The 14,291-nt window shown below is 37.8% G+C and overlaps 1 protein-coding gene across 2 annotated transcripts in view; it reads right to left on the bottom strand.

The window, feature by feature from the left end:
- Window positions 1-12,013, bottom strand: part of ripor1 (RHO family interacting cell polarization regulator 1) — a 47,935-nt gene extending 35,922 nt beyond the window's left edge. Inside the window, exon 1 of one of the 2 annotated variants that reach the window (XM_084934355.1) lies at window positions 11,919-12,013. The gene's annotated coding sequence lies outside the window, so the exon portion shown is untranslated. The other variant, XM_084934354.1, reaches the window with a different exon arrangement.
- Window positions 12,014-14,291: the final 2,278 nt, after the last annotated feature.

The raw sequence follows: 14,291 nt of genomic DNA, 5'->3' as shown, positions 1-14,291 counted from the left end.
TAAACCAAACAGAATGTTTGCGTAGTGAGAACATCCAAAGTGGGCTCTCTCTTGTTGTGTGATATGGGTGAGAAATAGGACTGCTGTAAAGACACTTGGTCCTGTTCTTGTACTTCTAAGATTATCCAGAGTTTAAACAACTTTAGGAAAAAACATTTCAGACACCAAATTAGTCTTTCCTGTTTGTTGTTTGTTAAATTATCAGTTTTATAACTTGCTAGTCTAATGGTAAAGACAGATACTACTGTAATCTGCAGATTTCAGGTCCCAGTGTTGTTGCAAGCCATATCATTTCTTTTTTGCTTATCTACTTTTTGTGTAGAATGGCCATCATATGAACACCTAATTGTCAATGAAACAGGTTCTCTTCCTAAATGTAACCTAAAATGTAATATGTAGTTTTACATGGTGATACAAACAAATATGTATTACTAAGTTAGCATGAGTCAACCTCAAAAAAAAAAAAACAAACAAAAAAAACAAAACAAAACAAAAAAAACCCAAAACAAAACAACAGGAAGTCTCTGCTTAGTTAATAACACTCAGTGCTAATTTACTATACAAGCATTCTTTAATGAAAACTAGAACTCTCCAGCCAAACTCACTAGTTTTTCCTCCACTGCATTTGGATCATGTGTAGTCCTGCTTGTATGTTATTTATTTTGATGATGTCGTTTGTTTTTCTCTGCAGCTATAAGAGATACTTTTCATTAGGGGTGGGGGGAAAAAATCGATACTGTGTAGTATCGTGATATTTTGTTTGCTAATAATGTATCGATACAGGGACAGCAGAAATCGATATTTTGTTACAAAAAAAGTTTTTGTGGACTGGAACATGCTCTGACTTCAGAGCATGTTGATCCTTTTTCTGAGCAAGAATCCTTCACTGTCCAAATGTGTTTAACTTTTTTTATGGCAGCAATAAACATGACAGTTTACTTATTTTAATTTAAGACATGTTTTATTTTAATTAAGTTTAAAACTTTTTTATTTAATGTAAAATTATATTTTATTTTAATTTACTTTCAAATTCTTCAGTTGCTGAAGGGGCTGCATAGGTTTCATAAATTTCATAGTTCAGAATAGCTATAATTGTACCAGATGGTTGCATTCAGTTAAGTTGGACTAGACTGTAATACAAACCGTTCAGTTTGTCAACAATAAAACTGACTGAGATGAGAGAAAGACGGAGTGCGAGACTTTGATATTAGATAAAATGAATATTGATAAAGTTTACCTTTATGTACAGAATGTGAATATCGCAAAATATTTTTAAAAAATTGCAATAATATCGTATCGTGGGATGTATGGTGATTCCCACCTCTACTTTTCATGGCATCTAAAGTAGTGGTTATGCATGACACACTAGACAATGCAGTCAATCAGCCAAGCATGCAAACTATGTGTAGCTGCTGGGAGCCAGAACAGAGCTACATGGAGGGATTATTGATGGACGGAAGTACATTGCAGAAAACTGTGGAAGAACAAAGAACAATCTGCCTCTATGAGCTGTGAATCACACAGAATTCTGAGATGATGGTAAATTGTTACAAACAACATGGTTATTGGAACACACTGAAATCTGTGTTTTTTTAGAAGGTTTAGACAGGCCATTCCACTCATTTACCGTTAGTTAAAGTTGATCTGATATTTGGAGATTACACGATTAGAAGCAGGAGACTTGTTTTAGACCCAACATGATTTTACCTTAATTACTTAAAAGCACACATACATCAAACTGAAAGCCAAGTCTACCACAGTCCTCGAAACATAAGTCAAATATTTCCATACCCTCCTTAACTGTGGAAGCAACAGTTCACCACAAAATGCATGAACACAAGACCATGAAGTAGAACGAGAAGTGAAGGAGTGATGAATTCTCATAGTCTTTAAATATTTTGTTTCACTTCACTATAAAAAAAAAAAAAAGTTCTTTCCATGTAATGACTTTGGCTTCTCTCTGCAGCAGAGTGAAAACAAACACCATCACCACCAAGACTAGCTTACATGTTGCTGATGCTTACTGTCACCAGTTAGGAGTAAGTGCAACATGTAAATGAAGGTCTACAAGTTGTGCACAGGCTCTTCAAAGGACATGCACACAACCATATCACTCTCTTTAGATATTAGTTCAGTTTCAGGGGAAAGTAACACTTTATCAGTAACTACTTTGATACAGATGCTCTCCTCGTCTCAATCCAAACATATTATCTTGTGCAACTATCATGCACAGTTTAGATTTACTCACACAGGCCCAAACCCTGTAATATACCGTGCTGTACTGCGCAATAGAACAAATAGATGTAACCAGTCTAGTGAACCAGAATGAGCTTGATACTGAGCTGACAGACTGTTCGTACTTCACTAAGCACTGTGTGTGTGTGTGTGTGTGTGTGTGTGTGTGTGTGTGTGTGTGTGTGTGTGTGTGGACCCCTGTGAAGTGGGGACTTTCTGGTTAATCCCCAGCTGGCAAATAAGCGGCTTAACTATCACTGGAGTGCTTCAAGCTAATGACTAGCTTGTAACCAGTCTAATATTGTTCAGAGTCCCACAAGACTGATCATAAACTGTAAATTAACTGTACATAAACTGACAGCAACTGTGGATAGGTGTGTGACACTACCTGATTGGGCTAGTGAACAGGCTGTGCATGCGGAGAAACTGTGTCACTGGGTTAACCCTTCGTGTAAAACTCTGAAGGTTAAGCTGCTGCACGGGCAGGTAGAGATGCACGACACAGCTGATGCTGAGCAGATAGTTTAATCTGTGACAACAACCTGGTCATAATACCTCAGACCAAGACAGAGAACTCAAATCAGCAAGTGTACCTCCCACCCCCACATCACGGTGCTGTATACCTTGCAAAGAAACTCACTAAAATAGCCATTATCATGAATCCTAATTAGTGCCGTTTGGATAGATACATGCTTGTAGTGTAAGAGTTTTGAGAGCTCAATAAGCGTAGCAACATGTAATGCTAATACTAAATCATCTTTTTATTTTAGGAGGCTAATTTGGGTGACTAAATTAGCTGACCCTTTTGGCAGCCAGTTTGGTGTCTGAAGGATAAACGTCAGTGCCTTTGAGGAAAAAAGGTCCCCCTCTGCAGCCCTGTATCCCCCACGTATCTTAAATAATGCATTAACAATTACCAACTTAAATCAGGTGTCCATTTTGTTGATGGCAATTTTTAGAAGCTAATTTATGAAGACTTCTGCTGATAAGGAATAACAGTTTTTCCAATCAAGGAAGTTACTAGGCTACCTATACCCATACAGCACAAAGAAAACCACTGGGGCAGACAACCAGTGAACTGAACAACAGCTGTACTTCACATGGCTCTGCTGCTTCCTTTACTACCACCAGCAATGACTCTACTACCACCCCCCCCCCCCTCCCCTCCCCTCAGTGCAATCTGTGAAACTGACCACTCAACATCTCATGGGCTTGATGGCATCAGCCTCAAGACCATGAGCCTCAGGGAGTGGATTGTGGAATCATTTACATGCTGTAAAGAGTTTACTCCCAGCTAGATAGTAATAGCTACCTGCCAGACTGCAGTATGTGAGCTTGAGCAGTGCTACATCACATCTGGCGATGTGCAGTACAGCTTCACGGGGGATTGCGTTGTATCAATGCCAATTATAGAAATACTGAATATATGCAGTGGTTAGATTTAGAACTGACAGGGCTGCGTGCCTGAGCATTTACATCGACACCACACAGAACTAGACAACCAATATGGAATTTGAATACAAGTAGATGAGCAAAACCATTTCCCAAGGAAGTTGAGTTCCTCAATCTTGTGCAGCAAAATGTTAGAAATTTTCTGATGTCACCAGCAGACTAATAAACTGATCAGGACTACTGGTTTTGTGGTTGGCTGTAACCCAGTGACTTTTGAAGCTGTGGTGGAGAGCAGATTACTGAAAAAACTGTTACTAACCACTACTTACTGAACAGGCATGTAGACAAGGTCAAGATGATCTGCTCAAGTACAAACCAAACATCAGAATAGTGAAAGAGCTGAATCTATGTCACAAATAATCAAAGCAGTTCTAAAGAGAAAAAAGGGGGTTCAGCCACTTACTATTAAGGTTTAACTAATGAAGGGTGTGTGAATGACAGAGCCTAGTCAATTTTCACAATATCTCTCTATAGGTGCTATTGATATGAAATTCTCACCAGATGTTGGTAACCACCCATTCAGTCCACATGTGCAGAGAAATCAAACCATAGATGCCCATAACTTAAGTTATGTGCAATAATGAGAAATGGCAAAGGGAAAAGTATTGAGTACACATGAAGAAACGGAGGTGCCAAAAAAAAAAAAAAAAAGAGGCTGAAATCTAAAAGCAGCCTTAATATCAGCTGGTTCTTTCCCAACTGATAGCCTATATAAAAGTGTTTAATTACCAATGCACCTATCTCAGGATGGGTAAAACTAATGAGCTCTCTTAATAATTAAATTTTACTTGCTGTATTTCTACACTTATTCTATAAATAAATATGGAATTACTATTAAGTCAGTGGTGGGAAATTTTTCATTTTTTGGCATCTCTTGGCAATTGTTTCTGTAACACCATCACTCGAGTTTTATCTGTGGCCATTTTGTCTTTGATCTTGATCAAACTCCTAATGCATTGGTGTCTATGGCTACAGTAGCCCAAAGATTAGCATAACATGCTAACATGCATTCAGTATCAGTAGCCTTTTGTGAAGCCTATCAAAATATGGATGGAATGAGTTCTACTGACTTTATCCTGACCATGTTTCATATTTCTATTACTTTTGTGATAATGCTTATCATTTAATGGGCCAGCACCATGTATAGCTCTACTTTAGTTTTAAACCAAAGCCTGTCTTTCATTTGCCTTATCTTAGAGTAAGATAACACACCTAGGGACCAAATTATTTTAAAAGCTTTGCTCTACAAACTACACAAAGTCAGCTCACACACACCCACACAAAGTTGAATAAACTGTTGTGTGCTCCAACACTAAAATATTAAATTGCTTTCACAAAGGTACAAAAACACATTCCACTTAGGGATGCATACACAGTGCATACTGTACATACTGCATTTATCTCCAAATTAGCTCCTACACTTTTAGTGTTGAACCCAAGAGGCCTAGTAGACGATCCCTTTGACTGCAAGTCAAAATAAAGTTCTCAACTGCGTAATGTGAATGAGGAAACTGTATGTTAACAAGAATTGGCACGGCAGGTACGATCGACAGGAAAGACTGAAAGACGAGATGAGCAGGGCTTTGCGTGTTTTCCCGGTGAATTCCAGCTCGCTTCAGGGTAAAACTTAATGCAGGGAAAAAGATAAGCATCACAGCATGAGCATTATTATAAAATGTTGATTAGAATGAGAGAAGGGGAAAGACCTTACAACATCCAAATTTGTACTTAACTCAACACTTCCTGTAAAAACTCTTCAGGATTTCAATAGGAACAAGAAAAGTCCTGAAAATAGCAACAACCAAACACTCCCACCCACCTAATTATGGAAGAAGACAGTGGGTCAGCAAAAGCATAAACAGCTGTGCCAGACAGTGTAATGAATGAGTAAAGCACAAGCTCGCTTACCGCGTGAGTCACAGTCTAAAAAACTCAGACGCACACTGTAACAGTCAGAGGTCATGTAATAGGATTTCTTAGCTTTGATAATGAGAGTGACTCCATTCTGGCAACAGTGGGCAACAATTCCACCAGTGTTTTCATGTGGCTGTTGTGTTTTAGTTTTTTTGTTTGTTTGTTTTTACATTAGTAGGACACCTGCAAATTTCTGTTTCCGTCCTTTGTCCACAAACTGAAGTATAATGACGTAGAAGAGCAGTTTTGGTGACTTACTTGCTGATAAAATGTGAAAGTATCATTCAAGACAAAGCTAAATGTTAACGAAAGGCTGCAAATTTGCTGGAATGTTATAAATGCATGGATACAAAGTAGTCGTTACACAACCCAGCACAAGTGTAAACAGGGCTGTGGGATATGGTGACAATATTTAAACATCTATTGTTTCATATTATGCTCTATTATTTATTTCATGTTGTTGCAAAACAATATTTTCATTGCAGTAAGCAGTGTTTTAGATAAAGGTTTGCAATGGTCACCACAGAACAACAGAAGGACCAGCCAAAACTAATTGAGGAGCCTCTTCCTAAACGAGGGGCCATCTCTGTAGCATGGACATAGTTTGTTATGGAAAGTCTGACAAAGAGCAGAAAACTATTGTGCAAATTATGCAGCAACCTGGTACTACACACACTGACAGAACAAATCTCTTTCACCACCTAAGCACGACTTATGTGAAAGTATAGAGAGATTAAGAATAAGAAAAAAAAAAAAAAAAAAAGTCATCGGGTGCTCAAAATAAACCCCAGACTCAGAGGTCGGAACTGTCTTTTCCCAGTAGCACGCCATATAATAAAGACTCACAAAGCTAACAGCAGCCATTACAACTTCTATCTATACACATACATGCATGCATGCATGCATGTATATGTGTGTGTGTATGTATATATATATATATATATATATATATATATATATATATATATATATATATATATATATATATATATATATATATATATATATGGTTTTGTGGATCGTTTAAAACACTTGATTCCAGTGGCCTAGCCAAAAACACTTCACACAAGTCGAGTTGCCTTGTTTATGTTATGAGAAATCCGCAACGTAGCATAACACGCTGTAACAACAGATATGTGGACGAGCTGAACAACACATCCCTGTATGTGTTTAACTGTGCACTTCAGAGACTGGATGCTCTGCAGTTGATGCTTGCAGACAGGCTAGTTTCCTGACTACCACAAAGGAGCAGTAATGATAGGCGGAGGCCTCAGGGAAACGCTTGCATGACTGAGTTGGGTCATCTACTGTGTGTTACTATGGGATAATGGTATGTAAGTCGCATTTTTATTTCATTTTTGATTATTTAATTTAAATATAAATAACAATAACACTTTTGATGTGGTGATTATATAAACTATTCACTGACTTTGCAGAAATTGCACTATATCGTGATAGGTATTTGGATAAGAAATTACTTATGACTCACTACTGATTTTGGTCATATTGCACAGCCCTAATCGTCAACAGAGGATCAAATTTGCCTTTATGGTCCATTGGCACTCAGGCATTTTCTGCATTACTAACTGTTAAGTTAACTGCTTGTCTATCTTCCAAGCATCTTTAGTCTCACCCATAAAATCAGCAAGTTTTGTTGAAAGCGACACATTTCTTCTGAGATGAACATGACTTAGCTTTTTAAAACAATAGCCAATGAAAATCTGGGACACTCACTCTTTTGTGGATAAGGGTTAAAGTTGTGCAGGTCACACCTTTACTATGTACAAATATAATACAGCTCTATATCAGCTTTTGTGGCTGTTTTTTATACTTTAAGTACAAGAAATTATTACCAATCACTCACAGGTGCACCCAAGACTGGCCAAACGCTTCCTATGTGATTTACAATAACTGCTCACATGTTCCTATGGACTGTGTTCTGCAATACTGATAGCAGTCATGACATCAGTACCAAATCAACACCAACTATTCCAACAAGCTCTATTGTTTACAATGAAAGACGTGTAATGTGCAACATACAAGCATGCAGCGCACACACACAGCAACAGTTCACTCTTGCAACAGCGGCGATGCTCAGTTGAAATTTCTCAGTTGCAAACATTACTTTGTTTACATGCTTCAGCACATTCACACACAAGACCACCTAGCTTCATCTTTCCTCCTCTGAAAGAAAGACTGTACTAGATTTATTCTCTTCACTGGACTTCATACAGTTAATTTCATGATCTTCTGATGGTGTGGTCACTTTAAGTGTCTAACCCTCAGTTTTATCATGTACAGAAACCCCCATCATAGTCATGATTTGACACAAAGGGAAGCCACCATTCTTTAAAATAATAGGTAGTAACCCATCTAACACATCAGTTCTATTCTAGTGTGTAAAATTGGTCACTAATGTGACCGAACACTAGCCTCAGTTTGATTTTGATATTGCCATTGTGGGCTATGCATTTATTTCCAAACAGATAACTTTCAGGAGCATAACAAATGAGACTGTTCCCAACTTTAGAACATCTCAAGAATCAAAGTTATTAACTTTCAGTACAACTTTAGCTGTCCTTTCAGTGCATGTGGACGTGGGGTTCTATAGTGTAATTTGTATGTGCTCATGTTTGAGTTAATTGGTTGTTTGTCCAGTTCTTCATGGAAATCTAACACAGGAAGTCATTAACTTCAAAGGCTTGTGTATAAGTGTGTGTCTGTGTGCGCGCATATGCGTTCGTGTAAGTCTCCACAGCAATTGTAATGCATACATGCAGAAACATACACTCTCAGTGTGGGGGCCTGCCTCTCTGTTACACAAGACATATTTCTGGGTTACATTTGCATCAAGATAAAGAAGCTGAACAGCAGTGTTAGGCTCAGTGTCTACAGCCATTTAAAACATGTGGAGGCTTGTCACAGCCTCATTGCCCCATAATTAAACATGTTTGGAAATGCTCACTCACTACTCACCAATTGGTTCCAACATTTAACACACTAGACAGGTGCAGTTCACTTACTGGAGACAAAACTAAAGACAGGAAGACCTGCAAACAACTGCACAAGCTGCAGTAAAGGCCTGGTAAGGCTGCACAGTTGGAAACCAATTCTTTGGGTATAATTCAAGGTGCATATTCTATCTCACTCTGAGTTTCTACTTTGAGACTAAAGCTCTATTAACTGAACACTCTTCTTATTTTTGGTTCTAGGTATAATAAACAATTAACATTCAACAAGCCTCTAACGAAGCAAACTATCACATTTTGGTCTTTTCCGAACTGGCTGTCAGCCAAACTCATTTTAAATGTAGGTTTTGCTATAATGCCCTATAATTAGTGCAGAGATTCTCACAAGTGACATCACACTGAAACTACAGTCACAATGTTGAAAATTAGTGATAATGAATACATGTTAAATGAAAGGAGAATGAGCTGAGGTAGTGCCATGACCACACACTGCACTGTATCCGTTTCATGCACCTTGCTAGCTTAGGCCTGCATATTAGCTAAATTAGGTATTCACATAGTCACAGTCCAGCAACTGCACAATGGACTTACTGTTCAATGCACCCTGTGAGAGCAACACAGGCACAGTGTGTTTGTGGTTTCACTGTAGCATTCCCACAGTCAGCCTGAAAAAGTCTGTTTTCCTATTACTACAATATGGGGTCCATGACCTTCTGCCTTGGAATCAAATAGTGTGTTTGTTTTGGCAGGCAGCATCCTACTGCAGTTGTGGGATGCATTTCACAGTTATGCCAAGAATGCTGTCATTGCAACTAGAGTCACGTCATAACATCAGGCCAACACTGAACCTTCCAGATCTCACAAAAGCACAGCACACTAAACCAGCTTAGCACTACTGTCTGGTTTACACTGTTGATGTCCAACACGCTACAACCACCCAGCCATCTCCTTCTGCTTATCCACTTCAGAGTTGCAGAGGAGGGGGAGGGGGCTTGAGCCTATCCCAGCTACCAAAGGGCAAGAGATGGGATACATCCTGGTCAGGTCGCCAATCAGTCACAAGGCTAACAGAGAAACAGACAACTATTCATGTATGCAGAAGTGAAGTATTAATATAGTGTGTTTAATAACAAGCAAAGGTACATCTATAAGACTGCACAGTATCTCAGCATACTGAAGTCCACAATTACTTTATAGTTAAACGAGTTTTACTACTACTTCCAATTTCAAGAGTTTGATTCTTTGTTTTTATTTAAGTATTTTCGACAAAAAGAAGAGCTTAAAACAGCAATTTCAGTTTTCTAAGAAAATGCTTAGGCTAAGTACACCCAGTTATCAGTTACATCCAGACAAACTTCCACTAGATACATATTTTGTTAGCAGAAACAGACAGAATCAGCTTTCCTCACCTACAGTGCAATGATTCACAAGTATGAAGTCAAAAAAAAAAAAAAAAAAAAAAAAAGCAAACTAAAATGTAAGAAATCTGTCCTCTTCTCATTCTTTCCAAAGTCTCCCTCACAGCAACCTTGTTCTCTTCACCTCACTTCCCTCCATCACAGACAGACACTCTATTAGCCTCTTTAACCTGCTAACAGTCTCACACTGCATTCAAACTTTGAGACGCTGAAGCGCCTCATTAAGGCACAGCACAATAACTGTAAATAATTATCTTGATATTTGTTAAAGTTTAAATAAGTTTCAAAACTTGCACTTATGAAACCAGCACTACAATGACAGTACCTATGCTGAGTAGACCGAATTAAAGCTCAAATACACTAGATTAAAGTGGGTTTTTAATATGTGCAATGAAGTGAGACTAAGAGCCCTTTATCATTAGTACTCCTTTAGATCAGAGTCATGTAAGGAAGTCTAATGATCTTGTGGATAAAATGGTGTGATTTATTAACACATGAAAACATTTCTGAGCATGTCCATGGGTATACTGGTGCACATGCTCGTAGAAAAATTACATTTTTGGGTTGTTTTTATTTTAAATTAAAAAGCAGTGGCATTTTTAAATGCCCTGTTTACATCATGTGATCCAACATACAATAAAGCTTAATGCTACTTGATGTTAGTGCTGCTGAGCTTTATGCTTAAATTTCTATCAAAACAAATGACTGCTTGGAGCAACTTTTAGTTGCCACTATATGAGCTCACCTTGTGCCAAAAATTAAGTTAATTTCATGGTGTTAACTTCTGCGAGGTAATTATGGTAGCTTTGCATCTAAACATTAGTATTTAACAACTGCTTATAGATAAATTTGCTGTGCACAGCTCACCTCTCTTCAGATAGAATCTTCCTGAAAACTGACTTCCCAGTTGCTTTCTTCTCTCACTGTCCTTTCTTCTTATTCTTTGAATTTGCCTTCTTGTAGAAAGACGTGACTTACAGGGAATATGAGCAGTAGTCTAGATACAGTAGAATACAGTAAATTGGCTGTGCTGTAAAGGCCACCCCAATGCTGGACGAAACCATGTTACTTGATTTGTAAGGGGTGAAGGAGGCATCAGATATTCTCCAGTATTCATGGGTATCAAAGTTCAATTGCCCAACCAATTTATTCAAGAAATTTATTTAAGGCAACATTTACTTAGAAGATAAAAACTAAAACAAAAAACTTTTCATTCTAGGTTTGCCAGAGCCCCTTCCGCCTTTGGGGCCCGGGGTACTCTGTCCCAATCTTCCCCCATTATTTGGATATGTGAATCTGTTTTCAAAGAAAATCACTGTGCTCAATTCCCACGTTTTCCCATTTACAATCTTTTAGCTCTTTTGCGATAAAATACTGGCATTAGGATAACCTACAGGGTATTAAAAACGTGCCATACATTTTAATTTTGACGGAATTTAGCTATTTTTAACGTCAATATTACATTTTCGTTTCGCATAATGTGCTGCTACAAGCAACCAAACGCGGCTATATTTGTCTTGAAGCTGCTTGGCACTTAAAGTAGAAATACTAAAGATTTGACAGATTTTAAGACACGGTTTGGCACACCGGCTTCAGCACAGCGGAGTGACAGCAGAGTAATGCAGCAGGAGGCGGTTACAACAGAAGAGGTACTTTGCTAAGGTAGGTTCTCTACAACAAACCTAGAGAAGATAACCAGCATGGGGAAAAGTCTAGATAAACTTGAAAATTTACAATTTAGTAACAAAAAAAAAACAAAAAAAAAACGTACATATTGACCGCGGTGTCCTTCTCCTTGTACAGCTGACGCAAATCTTCTTTATTCAGAAAAGTAAACGGGTCGACTATTCCGAGCGCACTTGTTGTCACAGTTCACCAGTCTTATTAACACTGACCTCCTAGTTAGAAAAGAAAGAAGGAAAAAAACTACCGTGGTTCAGTGAACAGCATTCCTCAAGCAGTCGGTCAGTCAGTACTTAACAGCGTCAACGCTCCGCGTTTAGCGCGAGCACTTCCTGTAAGCTAAACGCTTTCAAATTAACGCCTAATCACCACAGCTAATTGGTTCATGCGCTCGTGCCTGTCCTACTACCAGTGTAAAACAATGCCAACTCACGTCTGACTGCTCGGCTGTGGTTTGGGATAATTTTTTTTTTATAACGCCCAATATCCTGATAGAGCTTCTAACTTCTAAGGGCGACTAGGTGGGACATACTTGATACCTGTGAGATCTTTGGCAGTCTTCCCTTTGTCTAGTTCTTTGCTTAGCAAAATTTGTAAAAAAAAAAAAAAAAAAAAATCAGATCCCTAAAATATGGCACAGACAATACTTGTGTTTTGACATAATTCACTTATACTAAAAACTATGAGACTCAGAGTGGTTATGGTTTGATATAAGTGACATGCTGAGCTCAACAAGACCATATTGTGAAACGTTTTTTTTTCTTGAAATTGATGATCGGGTATATCAAAATATACCATATAATATACCATATTCCTTTGAATGCTAGACGTTCCAAATTTCAAAAGACGATCGGTAAGTAAGTTGCTGCATACTACCCTCTTCTTGCATGTACTGTACTGCTCTGTCTAAATGCACACAGAAATTAAACAGGTATTTATTACAGCAGCGTCCATGTCACGATTCATATTCCGCCTTCAAATACCCAACAGCTGCTTGACTGAAGACTGAATACATGGAATCACTTTAACAATGATGGCCTGAACACCAGAAAAAACTGTGCTTTTTATTTTAAAAAAACAAAACAAAAGGATAATAATAAAGAATAATATCACCATCTAAGTATTCGTCTAAATTGCAGATATACTCAGTGGCTGCGTAAACACACTTACACACTATGATGCCAGCTGATACAATGTTTTTAGGCTGTTTGCAAAGCTGCCAGAAGATGGCAGCCAAGGATCACGGAGATCACAATTGAGGCACAGTCGACACTGTTTTTTTATTTGTGTTTTGTTTTTTAAAGATGACAGTTTTATTTAAAATGTATTTTTTCAGACATAAAACTCTACATTAAATGCAGAGGACTATGAAATACTACTTGCACTTTACTGTCAGTAGTTTTTGTTGCTGCTGTCTTTTATTTACAATCTTTTGTTATTTTGTAAACACACAAAATAATAACACATATTTTACCATGTATCTTGTAGTAGTGCATACAAGCTGTAACTGATTTCTGTAATTTGAACAGTATACTGTAATATCTACAGTAAGATACTATAACACGTGTACTTTAATTTACTGTAAATGGCAAGGAACTGTGGGAAAACATTGGCTCATTACAGTAATTCGTCACTATTGTAATTACATATTACAGTAATAAAATTCATCAACTGCATTAGCAGCACCTGGCTGCTACTTTTTTTTAATTTTTTTTAAAATAAATTTTATTTTCAGTCACAGCAGCATGTTAATAACAAAACATTGAACATACAGTAGTTTGCTGTTCAGTATTTACAATACCCCAAAAGATAACAGAAATAGAGAAGGAAAACAAACAAACAAACCAAAGAAACCCCTACAAAACAACAAAAAACAAACAACAACAAACAAATATAAAAATAAAATGTATAAGGGACATTCAGTGTACAGTTAACTATGATACTGATATATTTCGTTGGAGATATGTAATCGGTGTAGGACCTTGAATTGAAGGAGCCCGTGCCTGGCACATATTGAAGAAGAGTGTACCCTCTGGAGAAAAGATTGCCAGAGCTCATCTGTTATAGTCATCCCAAGGTCTCTCTCCCACTGTGCTTTAAGGATGGAGAGAGAAGGAGATTGAAGATCTAATAATATAGCATAGATTTCTTTAATTGCCCCTCTCTTATGAACGTTTATATTAATAATTTTATCCAAAGAAGTTTCCTCAGGTAGTTTCGGAAATGAAGGAAATCGACTCTTTACAAAGTGGCGAATTTGTAGATAGCGGAAAAAATGTTGCCGAGGAACATTAAACTGCTTCAGGAGCTGCGTGAATGAGGCAAAAATCCCATCTACAAAAAGGTCTTTGATATTTCTAAGGCCATTACTTTCCCATATTTTAAAGGCAGAATCCATCATGGAGGGTGGGAACATATGATTTGAGCAGATAGGTGCTTTAATTGACATTAAGTGTAACCCCAACCTTTTCCTACATTGCACCCAGATTCTGAGCGAGTCATACAACAAAGGGTTACGTTTATAGGTGTATAGTTCTAATGGGAGAGCTGAACTCAACAAAGCTGATAGGCAAATTTTGCCACAATTGGATGACTCAATTTGGAGCCAAGCTGGAGTCTC

This window comes from Perissodus microlepis, chromosome 7 (assembly GCF_051167445.1).
Source record: "Perissodus microlepis isolate ML-2025 ecotype Zambia chromosome 7, ASM5116744v1, whole genome shotgun sequence".
Lineage (NCBI taxonomy): Eukaryota > Metazoa > Chordata > Actinopteri > Cichliformes > Cichlidae > Perissodus > Perissodus microlepis.
Note: the sequence above shows the minus strand (reverse complement) of the source record. Positions and strands in the feature narration are given on the sequence as shown.